This window comes from Rhodnius prolixus, unplaced genomic scaffold (genome assembly GCF_049639745.1).
Source record: "Rhodnius prolixus isolate KJV_2025 unplaced genomic scaffold, Rpr scaffold_6, whole genome shotgun sequence".
Taxonomy (NCBI): Eukaryota; Metazoa; Arthropoda; class Insecta; order Hemiptera; family Reduviidae; genus Rhodnius; species Rhodnius prolixus.
In genome coordinates, this window is record NW_027411634.1 from 3,867,706 (window position 1) to 3,880,790 (window position 13,085).

Sequence of the window (13,085 nt, forward strand, 5' to 3'; positions counted from 1 at the left end):
GACAGCTGGTGGAACTAATATTAGTGGTGGGGAGCCCGTTGTCATGGTGATAGGACGCCATCTAGAGGGTATATAAGAAAGTTCGCGGCGCGGGCCGGGCCGGGTGGGGCGATTATTTGCCTTCCGACCGTCGAGGTGAACGCATCTCCCTAACCATTAACCATGACATATTATCAAAGATTGTTTATGTAGAAGAGAGGTGTTTTGACTGGATTAGATATTTTTGGAGCGACGAGCGACATAGCCCCCTCCTCACGAGTACGACTCTGCAGTCGTACTGAGGAGACATCTTGTTTGACAGTAGTATATAAACAGTTTAAATGCTACCTGGTGGCAAACATGTGAACTAAATTTTGTTTACATAGTAAACAAGTCCAGTAAGTGCTGCAACCTGGTGGCAAATATGTGAACTAAATTTCTTTTTTTTGTTTTACGTCTTTCTCATGCAATTTTTTCAACTTTTTTTTACTTTTTCTGCTTTTTAACGCTCACTGACGCCATTTTTTCGTACTACTATTACTTTATTTTATTTTTTATTTGTTTAATGTAAACGGAATTTTTAGTTTTACATTACTTTAATTTGCCTCTTATCATTTTTAGTCTTTTTTAACTTTGTTTTTTTAGTTGTAACTTTGCAAATATAATAAAAATAACAAGACTATGGGAAAAGAGAAAATACATAATGACTTTTTTAATAATTTATAGATAATTCTTTATTTTGCTACCAATTATACATTTTTTTCTTTCCTTTTACAAAAACATTTTAAATTCAATTACATCTTTTAGGTAATGATTCTTAAAATTACCTACATAACAAAATTAAAATTTACATTACATTTTCAAACTTCAAATATATTTTTTTTACAAATAATTGACTAAATAATAAAGAATTGCAGTTGGATAGGTGTTTTCCAACGTCTTTTTCATTTTGGCTTAATTCGATGACCCTGTTTGGCAGGAAGCATTCCAGTTTCGCCTGTTTCAACTCTGAAAAATAACATTATACAATGAGATAAACTGTTCGTCTACTGAATCTTCCTACAAATCAAACTCAACTTCCTTGAAAATCAATGTTAATTTTCTATACGTTTAAATAAAAATAGATCAATCTTTTAGAAAGAAAACGCAAGAAAGTAAAACTGAGTGTTAGTAATTATATGAATTTAATTCATTTTCAAAATAGCAGTTTACTGCACTCTTTTAAGTGAAATAAACATTTTTTAAATAAACACTCGTCATTTTTTCTTCTTGTACCTTTCAATTTTCCAATCAAATTAATACTTTCTTTAACACAAAATCTTTACTGTACTCATTCCGATTCTACAGGAATATATGAACAAAAAGGTTTAATCACGTAAAAATGCTCAAGTTTTAACAAATAATGGATAAGATTACCTGGAAGATAACACCACAGATAGGTAGATTTCCTTATTTGGATATTGCAGGGATAGACATGGATGGGAATCACCTCTTATTTAAGGAAGTGCTGCAGCATTAAAAGAAATTCCCTCAAAAGTAATCATTTTAGATTATGTCTCAGCTTTACTGGGCTGTGAGTCGGCCAAGGGCTGAAAGTATTAATACCTTAGTAAATGATTTGAATTTCATTCACACTTATTCTAGTACGGTAGCATTTTACATACAAAATCTTAGTTAATTCTGTTTATAACAAATTAAACCATTCTGCAACTAACTCGGAAAATCTAATTTAAACCATCTATTGCACAAAATAACTTTTTATTCAGATTCAAAGGAAAATATTTAATTTATCGGAATGAAGGTTTAATTGATGTTAAAATGCTTTAGATGCTTATCAATAATGGATAAGATAACATAAAGATCAGCTCCATAAGGTAACATGGTAAGTATGGAGATTTCATCATTGATTTATTTGAATGTAGAAATAGTTGCGAATTATCTCAAATTATTTGCAATAAATAATAGTTAAGACTATCTGAAGTAGAATTCTACAAATTAACAAGGTACCTTCGAAGATTTCCTGATTTGTTTCATGAACGAAATGTAGAAATTAGATGTGAATTACCTCAACTTATGTAGGAATGCTGCTGGATGTAAAGAAGGGCCATGATCAAGAATAGCCAGCGAAGAGAAGAAAGGATCCTTGAGCAAAGAAACTGGATGGAGAGAAATACATACTACATTTTAAAACACATAATTTTTTTTTTAATGCAATTTTGATATTGAAACATTAGTTGAAGTTGAGGCATAGCCTCTAAAACAGTCCACTATATGGGACCCAAGACTTCAATATAAACAATTAACATTGCAACCGAATAACCAATTTGGAAGATATATTTATCAGATAGAAGTTGAAATGTTGTAAAGGAGATGTAATCTGAGTAAGCTTCATAATCAAACTCATAATTAATATTACGTTACAGGTAGGTATTACATAATGTAGAGCCAGGACAAAAGTAATTTAGCACACTTCCCTTGAGCATATATAAGACAAACCGAACATATTATCTCTTTTATATAATTTTAATGGCATATCTGATAATTTATCAAACACCTATGGGGAGAAAATTGTTTTAAAGATCTTAATTTTTCTGAGAAATAATAATTAAACTTAAAGACGGCAGAGGAAGGGGAGCAAAGTGAAGAGTAAAAAGTAGGAGCTAAAGGGATCTATCATTTATACTTTATATTGCGTAGAAATATTGAGTACAGAAAATCAGTGAACTTGTGGAGGTGTTCCTGCCATGCACATGCAATTTTATGTAAGGTTAAGATCTTACATGTTTTTCAACTAACTTTGCACTTAAAGTTTCCTTATTTTTGTAGAATATTAGTTTCATTCTTCTCTCTCAGGTGGTTTGTTTGTTAAGAATAACTGCGCACTTATTAACCGACGTTGGTTACTACCTACTCTACTGTGACTCCAGTTTACCTCTCTAACCTAGAGAATAGTTACTATCCGACCTAAAGAGACATATGTATAAAAAAAGTAAAGAAACACATTTATTATCTATAACTACTGATGAAATATTATTCATAAAATTAAATAAATGTGACTGTAATTAAACTAAAACAATTATATGCAAATGTAATATATGAAGTCTATGTAAAAACAAAATAGGTAAGCAAATAAATATTTTTCTTTTAAATTATAAGTTTTTATTTATTCTCCTACTAAATAATACTTTTTATTTTCACTTTAAGTAAAAAAATCATTTAATAAATAAAATTGTGATACAAACATGCAACATATACCTAAATGTACATTTTTTAAGTAATTGATTCATAAGAAAAGTTGATTGTACTTACTCATTTGATCGATGTTTTCTCAGCGTCTTTTACATTTCCACTTCAGTTGTTGAACGGTTTTACAGTTATTGGCTCACAGTATTGGCTGTTTCCAATCTGAAAATCGTTATTCAATGAAATAAACAGTTTATAGATTCAATCTTAAAGTAAAAGCATTCAATTCAATGATACTACAACTTAAAATGCAACCATTTGTTCAAGATAAATTTGTATCTTTCAAAAATTTAAAAAATAAATAAAATATGAATGCTGAAATTTTAGTTTAAATCTTTTAAACGGATCAATTTTTTAGAACGTATTCGTTCATTAAACATTAAATTGTTATAACATAAATTACGTTGCAATTAAACTGTTATACTAAACTTGTTTTAGTCAAGCTGCCATAAATTGAAATAATTAGTTTATTAGGTTTGTCAACCAAAATAAACAATTTTTCAAGTTCAATTTTGTTCAAAATTATTTCATTTAATTCATTAAAGTTAAGAAACACATTTAATATCTATAACTACTGATGAAATATTATTCATATAATTAAATAAATGTGACTGTAAGTAAACTTAAACAATGATGAGCACATAACAATAATTTTGCAAAGAAAGGATTTCGCTAGATAGAGGATAAAAGATTTTGAGGTCATTATGAATGGTAACATCAATGCAAACCGAAGAGCATTTACTATTTTTCTAAAGATTTATGAGTGGGGAGACTGAATTCGATGACAATTGGAAAGGTAGTTAAGTACCCCATGATTTCTGTCAAAGTACAGATTGCTCCATACCAGCTGCTATAGCAGTCTTTTATTTATTACGGAAAGTTTTTAGTTTTTATCAATTTTTTGAGGAAAATGTTTCAATAAATGCTCTAGATCATAACGACATAATGAAAGTACGTTGTTTATAGGAAATCGTAAATGCTGTTCAAGAGAAAATACGAAAAATCAGATTCAGTAAATTTGTAGTAAGATTGACAGATTTTCGCCAAAAGGAGCCATTAAACTAAATATCAAAATTTGAATTTTCCATTACTGATTTTCATCACACACGAAACTTGACGATTGCTAAAAACATTTATCGAAAACAAATATATCCGTTGAAGGCACCTTGTAATTATTACAGGCAAGAAGAAGTAATTGAATTGTAACGAGTGCTTGGTGGATATTAAAGTAAAAATGAAAAATTAAAGGGCCAAGTGACAAAGATAAGCAAAATACCTTATGAAGTCGATACAAAAGGAAAGGTCTTGTTCACTCAACACTTGCTCCAGCAAGTACTTCTCATTCTACACCTGCTTGTAGGCACTACTACCTCTTCACTCTTGTTATGAAATAGTCAAAAACCATTACCAGCGAAATACAGAGCTAGTAACTTCTTATCATTCCTATCTACGAAGCCAATTAATTTTTTATCTGAATTGCCGAAATCACCATCATGTATAAATACTCAAGTTTCGATATATTTTTAAGCCCTAAAATTTATGACATATACCCGTTGTCATCTTGTTATTTTTTCTTACACGCTATATAACACGAAGTACAACAATAACAAAAACATGAAACGATTCTCCCAAAATACATAAACAATTACTTATATCATTAAATAAGGTTCCTTTTTATATCTGTTGATTTAATGACTCCTCAGTAATACTGTTAATATAAGTAGTCAATTTCATATACTCGTTCTACGAGCGAATTAAGCTTACCGTACTCATCTTCCTCGTCTTAGAATCTTGACTTGTGGTTTTCGTTACTTCACTTCCATATAGAACTAACACTTCTGGAACCTTACTTTTTATAGGTCTTCTTAAAGGCTTAAGAATTTATTAGTCTCATGAAAATGAGGTTACGTCCGCAGTGCGTAATAATATTTGTAATTCTGACCGTAGTAGGACGTATTTTTGTTATACCCCATATCGTTTTTGGTCTTTCAACCATCTCAGAGATAGAATAACCAGATCAGAATAAGGATTTCGAATTCACTGCTCTCCTTGGGCCGCACAACACTTACTAATTGAGCAGATTAAGGGAGGTTACGTGGTGTTATCCAAAATATTAACGAATTGTCAAACATCTGTAAAAATTATGAATTAAAATAATTGAAATCTAGTACATGTTAAAATAATTTGTTTTTCTAATTCTAAGCGAGTAATATTTTAGAACTGAGAAGTTGGAAATGTATTTTATACGAAGGAGTTTTGAATTTAAGTTCAAAACTCGGACATTGTTGCATTTCCACTTCGAAATAATTATTGTTAAGTAAAATATGAATGAATATGTGATTCTAATATTTTAAAAATAAGTAAAATAGTAAAATCTTTAAAGGAAAACTTTTAATCACCTTAGAACATGAAATATGCTGGCATATTCAAGCTTTGTGAATAGCTTTCTGTCTGCACATTACTATAACTTACATTTCTATCCGTAGCAGAAACACTTCTGTTTTTATATAACAGAAAATTTATGAAATTGGTTCTTGTAGGACATACGAGTGGCTCAGATTGGATTTCTCCAAAGGAGCTTTCTAAGTCTTATACTACATTTTATTTATTCGGTTGATCTAGAAATGTTTGTGATAAGTAATCTGCAATAAGTCTTCGATGTTCTCCCTCATACTTTTGATAACTAAGACCGAGGAGTATTGTTCGTTCACACCGAGTAGCCCACATTCTAAATTACCATTGCAAAATTAATAGAAAATTAAGAAAATATCCTCTAGTTTTGTGCAAAGATTGAGATTTTGGCTTCGGTGAATAAATAACTAAGCCACAGGTAGATTGTTCACACAGGCTATCCCACATTTGAAGTTACGATTGTAAAATGAATGGAAAAATAAAAAATTCTTGAATAATTTAAATGCAAATATTAAGATTTCTGCTTTATACGTTGAATTACTCGTCTAGTTTGACTGGAAACTTTGATATTTCTGCTTAAGTCTATGAATAAATAGCCAAATGTGGAAAATACACACAGGGTTGCCTGCCTTTAATTAGAAGTTACGTTCCAGAATGAATGGAAAAATTACATTGACTTTATTATTAACTATCAAATACGAAATCCCTGCATTTCAGTGAAATTAGTATACCATTTCCACTTTTTCCAATGGTTATTTCCTCATACTTGAAAAAAAACACACCTACATCAACACTCTTACATCGGCCTTAATATTAACTATCAAATACAAAACAGGAGTGTTCAAGTGAAATTAGAGGAAGATTTCTACATATTCCAATGGTATTTGATTCTTGTTTTACACAACAGATCGTCCCTTGCTATAAAAACTAGAATTGCCTTATTATTAACTAATGTATACAGAAACCACAGCATATCAGTGAACTTGGGGTAAAAGTTCAATGTTTCCAATTGCTTTTTACGTTATGTGTTTGAAAAATGATAGACATTACAATTACAATCTAGCATTCGTCTTACTACTATCAAATAAGCAAAATTAGACGACAAGTTTGACTTTTTTTAATAGCTTTTTACCTCTTACTTTTTAAAAAAGGTCTTACCTACAATTTACCCTTGGCCTTAATAGTGACTATCAAATACAAAACAGGAGTGTTTGAGCGAAAGTAGAAGACGATTTCCACTTTTTCCAATGGTTTTTACTTCTTGATTTTCAAAACAGATCGACCCAACAACATATACAATCTAGGATTGCCTTTACTATTAACAATCAAATGCAGAAGCAGCATCATTACTGTGAAATTAAGAGACGATTTCCACTTTTTCCAATGGTTTTTTAACCTTTATTAACGGTTATTTTTTGAGATGAAAAGAATAATAAATAAGATTCTTTTTTAAAATTTATAATTTTTTTTTACACAGCAAACAAATTAAACATTTTATTAAAAACAAAGCACATGCAATTTGAAGTAAAAATTCTACAATTACATTGGGAAATTAACGTGCATATTATTTATAGTAAATACATAATACTTGTTTTATTAATTGATTCTTCACAAAAATTTCCTAGGATAGATGATTTTCGTCTATTTCACTTGAGCTTCTATTGGTGAACAGTTTTGCAGGCAGTAATCCAGTATCTGAGGTACTTAATCTGAAAATCAACATAATGTACAATCCACAATATTAATGTTCTTAAAATAATTAGTTTTTACTGAGTTAAGCTTGTATTAAGAACCTAAGAAAAAAAAAAAATTATAATAATTGATTATGTATTCATAAAAATTAAATAAATGTGACTGCAATAAAACTAAAGCATTGATATGAAAGTTTAAATCATTTTTTAAAGAACCTAATCCTTTCTTTCAAAGAAAATGAAATATATTTTCAAAAAACATACTTATTATTTATCAAAAAGATCACTCTGATTGAACAATACAACAACAAACATGCTAAAGATGGTTTATTTTTGTCTTTATTTTTTATTAGTACAATTTACTTATTTTACCTTTTGGTTATAATTTTTATTTATTTTGAATATAAATATTTGAGTTGATTGACCCACTCTGTAACGGCTGTACAACCAACATTATGTGACTTTATGTACATTCATTATACCTTTCATTATTCATTTATTATATTATTATGTATATTCATTATTCATATTATGTATAATTATAAGCAAAGATCTATAATTATAATAGCGAAATACAACACGCTCCATCTGCCTATTTCAAATACTTGACTTAATTGTTGCAAAAAGTTCAGTTTTGAAGAAGTATAAGGTCCAATCAAATTATATAATTAAATATTTTGAACGTACAATCTGTAAAACACTAATGTTTATGAGTTAATTCACTTCAGTAAATCAATTTGATCATTAAAAAGCACTAAGATTTATTTTATTATTAGTGGGAACCTTGCAAAATACAAGGTCCATAATTCTGGGACGTTATTAAACTTTACATTATTAATTTGAACTTCATGGAGATTACTCTTTCCTTTAAATGAGAAAAACGTGAATGAACATTTACGTGGAAGTTCATAATTCTCAAATACATAATCGTAATTAGCAATTTACTTTTACAGTAATAAAGTCGACCAGAAATTCCTTAATTTCTGCTGTTTTATTATTTTATTTTTACTTTCATTTTCACTTATTATATTTTCACTTTTGTAAATATTTATTTAATTTCTGTATAATCACAGGCCAAACTGCTAAGGCCTCTATTTGTTCCTGTATTTATTCTTAGGGGACAATTGTCCCAGAATAATAAATTTCTTTTCTATTTCTATTTCTAAGATGATAGAGAATCATTAAAAGTGTAAGCACATGCATTAAGTTCATGTACCTTCTGGATAGTTTGAATAATACGACGTAATATCTTAACTGAGAAACAACATGCTGTAAGCTGAAAGAATGTACTTACTGTTGCTGTAGGAGTTAAAATGTGTTACACTGGATAAAATGTCATCAATGTCATCAACCCAGCCATTTGTTTAATTGAACTAGTTCAGAATTACCATTAAAATGTCGAATGAACGCTGAGAACAAAATTAAATAAACTATTATTTATACAATTGTTTTCATTGTAATTCACAAATATTTAGAAACCAATTTTCATTAAGTTAGAATTTAAAACTAATAGTGCGAACCTTGCAAAATACAAGGTCCATAATTCTGGGACGTTATTAAACTTTACATTATTAATTTGAACTTCATAGAGATTACTCTATCCTTTAAATGAGAGAAATGTGAATGAATATTTACGTGGAAGTTCATAATTCTCAAATACATAATCGTAATTAGCAATTTACTTTTACAGTAATAAAGACGACCAAAAATTATTAACATGCTACGAACTAAATCTACCTATTTATGTCCGTTGAAACATTTTTATGAAACAAAATAATGAATACTAAAATCAACTTTTTAAAATTACATGCGTGCACTTAAAATGCATCTACTATCAACTTTCTTGGAAACATGTCAATTTCATAAAAACTTCTAATCACATCAACTCGTAATTAAAAATAAAAGTATATACAAAAAATGTTGCTTACCAGCCAGAAGTCCTTAACGTAATAATGGTGCAAAAACAAGTTTTTTAATTTCCTAGGAAGTTATCGCTTAATGCAAGTAGATAATACAATCAGTTTTCTAAGCTATGTAAAGTTCTCATTGACTTGTTACAGCAGCATCAACTTAAAACTATCAACAATAAATTTAAAAAACATCAAATTATGAGGTAAATAAGGAATTTTAAACAAGGAAATTTTGTTTAGAGGAAAACTTCTTTTTAAAATACTGACGACATAAAATGTTTATCAACGTGGGTGAAGAACATTTAATAAATAAAGGAAATTATTACAGTTGATTCAACTTTTTATCCGGCTATATTACCGGACAGTTATTAGGTTATTCAATGTTTATTTTAATAGTGTAAAAGTACATCTTCATGCTACCTAGCGGTGATCACTGAAAGTAGTACCTGTGTAATTACATCTTCCTAGTTCAAGCTATTGCCGCTAGATAGCATTGGCATGCCCTTAATGTCTATTTTTTCCATTTCAAATTTTAAAGTAAGAACATAATGCATAGAATTTCCAATAAGGTTCATTAAAATATCTTTAATTTAAATATAAGAACTTCAATTTCTGTTTTTTTCTTTGATTGAAAAAGAGCAAATACCAAAATAATATATTTATAAATTCCACTCTCTTCACAAGCTACGTACTCGTATAATAGAACCAACCAATCTTATGAAACTATTTTAATAATTATGAGACAATAATATTGGTTCAACAAGCGAGGAAAATTCTTAATAAATCTCCATAAGATGTTCTAATATTTCACTATTTACAAGTAACGTAAGTAAATTTCAATAAGTAAATAAGTAAAAACTAACTTTTTTTTATAAGAAGTTGAAGACGTGGAGCAAAAGGTTGACAACGTTGTTCCTCAGCCATTCTAATCCATTGTATCCATCAATCAACAGTAAGACTTCAATCTTCTGCAATTACTTTATGATAATATGAAAATACATTGAAGGTGATAATAGATTGGCTCAAAGGTGACTTCGTACTTAAATGCACTGCTGTAAAACTTTTATCGGATGACAATATCACTTACTACTTACTAAAAACTTCACTCAGCTCAATACCGAAAATTTAAGTTTTACTATTAATTTTGTCTAACCATTACCACAGGAAGACTTCGCGATCCTTTCTAGAACCAAGCGTCTCAAGTTTTTTTCAGCTCTTGAAGCATTGCTCTTATTGAAGACTAGAATAACTGCAAACGGATTACTGAAACAAAACAGCATTTACAACGAAATTATAAAGATGCTCCAGATTACAATGCAAAAACCAGAAATAAATTTAGTTTAGTGGATGCACTAATAAGTAAACACCTACGAATTCTGGTGGGAGCATTCACAAATTTCACTCGTCACAACTTATGGATTTATTTAATTTTCTATAAATATACCATTTTCATTAAAATACAATATGAAGTAGTTTTTCAATATTATTATACAAGTTAAGTATTATAAAATATGAAACCATAAAATCGGGAAAACAGGATTTCGCTAGATAATGGATAAAAGCGATATGGAGGTCATTATGAATGGTAAGATCAATGCGAACCGAAGAGCATTTACTATGATCCTAAAGATTTTTGATTCACTGAGGATTAGAAAATTAGTACCCTATGATTTCTGTCATAAGTACAGATTTTTCTCAAGCAGCAGCTGTTAGCAGTCTCTTATTGATAAAAGAGTTTTTAGCGTCTGTCGAAAAGGCTTAAAAGAAGTTAAATGCAGAGTTTCCTTTCTTTTCGGTGTAGTGTGAGAGATCGAAGTGAAACTTTAGTCGAGAAACAGTTATGTGAAGGAGTGGGAGAATTTCGCGGACCCATAGAAAATTTTTATGTCCTTGCATTTCCCCGCGTTTATTTTATATTCTTCTCAAGCGAAGTCAGCATAACGCTGAGAAGAGTCTTAAATGAACAATGGGCGGCAAAAATGATCAAGATTTGGAAAAAAATGTATGGCTGTTACGTTTTTTGGCAAAGGTACACGGTCCTATATTAGGGCATTGCGAAATAATAATAAATAGAAGGGGACCGAGAACTGAGCCTTGAGGAACACCAGCTCGTACAGAGAATGTATAGGATTAGGCAAATACATGACTGATAAAGTTGTCCTTGATGCTTACTTCGCAAACTCTGATTTCTTACTCCTTCCACATCCGGACACTTTTGTAATATCCAGGGCAATCACAAAGGTTCAGCTTAAGGAAGCGAACAGAAGGCGGCAGGTAAACATTTCAATACAAGCTCTAGACTCAAGATGTAATAATTTAATGATAATACGCTATTAAATAAACAAATTTGAACTTTCTATGAATTTTCATTATTGATTTTCATCGCACACTACACTTGCCGATTCGTAAAAAACATTTATCGAAAACAAATATGTCTCGTGAAAACTGAATAACTAAATTTATTTGTTCGTAACACTTCGTTATTAATATCGGTAAGAAAAATTAAAATTTTAATTGTAACGAGTGCTTAGTGGATATTATAGTAAATATGAGAAAAGGGATAAGTGACAAAGATAAGCAAAATACCTTATGAAGCCGATGAAATGGTCTGAATAAAACTTATTAACCAAAAAAGAACTTTAATAAACTGATATGGTCAAAAGTATGTTTCATTGCTTTAACAATTTACACGATTATGAATAATATCAATATTAGACTGTGTAAATGATATAAACTATTTTTAGATTCCTTCACTTAAATTTTTATTTTATCGTTAGTGCTTACTAATTTATGCTGAATAATTTCGATAGCGATAATCTCCTTTAAAAGAAAAATGAACAAAAAAGATCTCTATGCATACAACTCTGAACAATAATCCTGCTCAACGTTTATTCTACTATGTTTTACACAGGACATAAGGTTTTACTATCAATACTTCTATTTCCAAAGTATTTTTTGTATCATTTTTGTTTTATATTTGATATAAAGCTAACTCTTCTGTAATATTCGTATGTATAAAATCAAATTAAAAAAATACTAAAAATAATGCTTTAATCATTAGTTTAATACCTAATGTGGATAAAACTTATGGTTTCCCAGGTAAATTATTTATTTATTTACACAATTAATGCGTCTTTGATGAAAGATTATGAATCTTAATAATTTAAAGAGCCCTACTATATTTCTCGCTTTTAACTAATCAAATACAATACGATCAGGTTTCCCCAAACAGGTACTCAATCCTATTGTTCGAATTCGGCACAAAAGGAGTTCTTTAATGTTTTAATAAAGACAAGAAAGTCTTTGGTTTGTGTCACATATATAACTGTAGTTAATTATTAATAAGGGTGCACAGATGTCACATCATTGCAACAAAAATGTCGGAACGCACAATTCAAGTTAAAATAACTCGCCACGATCAATTACAATGCTTCCGCTATATTAGGTGTGAAGAGGAAGTGGAATAAAAAGGAAGTAAATATCCTAAGACAAGAATAGCGGTAGCTTTTTTGAACGGAGTATTAAAGTACATTACAAAATATGTAACAATTGCAATCTTATAAATTGTTAAATGTTATTTATTTATTTTCTGATCTCCGTTAAACCAAGGAAATATGGTAAATATCTATTAGAAGTGCGTGTATGTGAAGGCAGTACCAGCCAGGTACCAAACAGATCCTAGTACCTACTTTAATCTAACTCAAGGTTCTAACAATTGAACAACCATTCATCTACCTTATCTTACCTTATTTATCATATTTAAATTCCCACAAATTTATACATTTACAAATTGGAGAATATAAAATTATTCATTTACTTGCTTTATTAGGCAGCTTAGGAGGAAATAACA

The 13,085-nt window shown here is 29.5% G+C and overlaps 1 long non-coding RNA gene across 2 annotated transcripts; it reads right to left on the reverse strand.

Moving 5' to 3' along the window:
• Positions 1 to 787: 787 nt before the first annotated feature.
• On the reverse strand, positions 788 to 5,444 carry LOC141461360 (uncharacterized). Of its 2 annotated transcripts, none has more exons than XR_012462804.1 (6): positions 4,987 to 5,444; positions 3,289 to 3,384; positions 2,776 to 2,943; positions 2,045 to 2,135; positions 1,396 to 1,568; positions 788 to 987 (listed from the first exon to the last, which is right to left on the reverse strand). It is a non-coding gene; the product is annotated as an uncharacterized lncRNA (long non-coding RNA). The 2 variants fall into 2 exon arrangements; XR_012462803.1 differs by having other exon boundaries at positions 2,760 to 2,943; positions 4,987 to 5,441.
• Between the last annotated feature and the right edge of the window lie 7,641 nt (positions 5,445 to 13,085).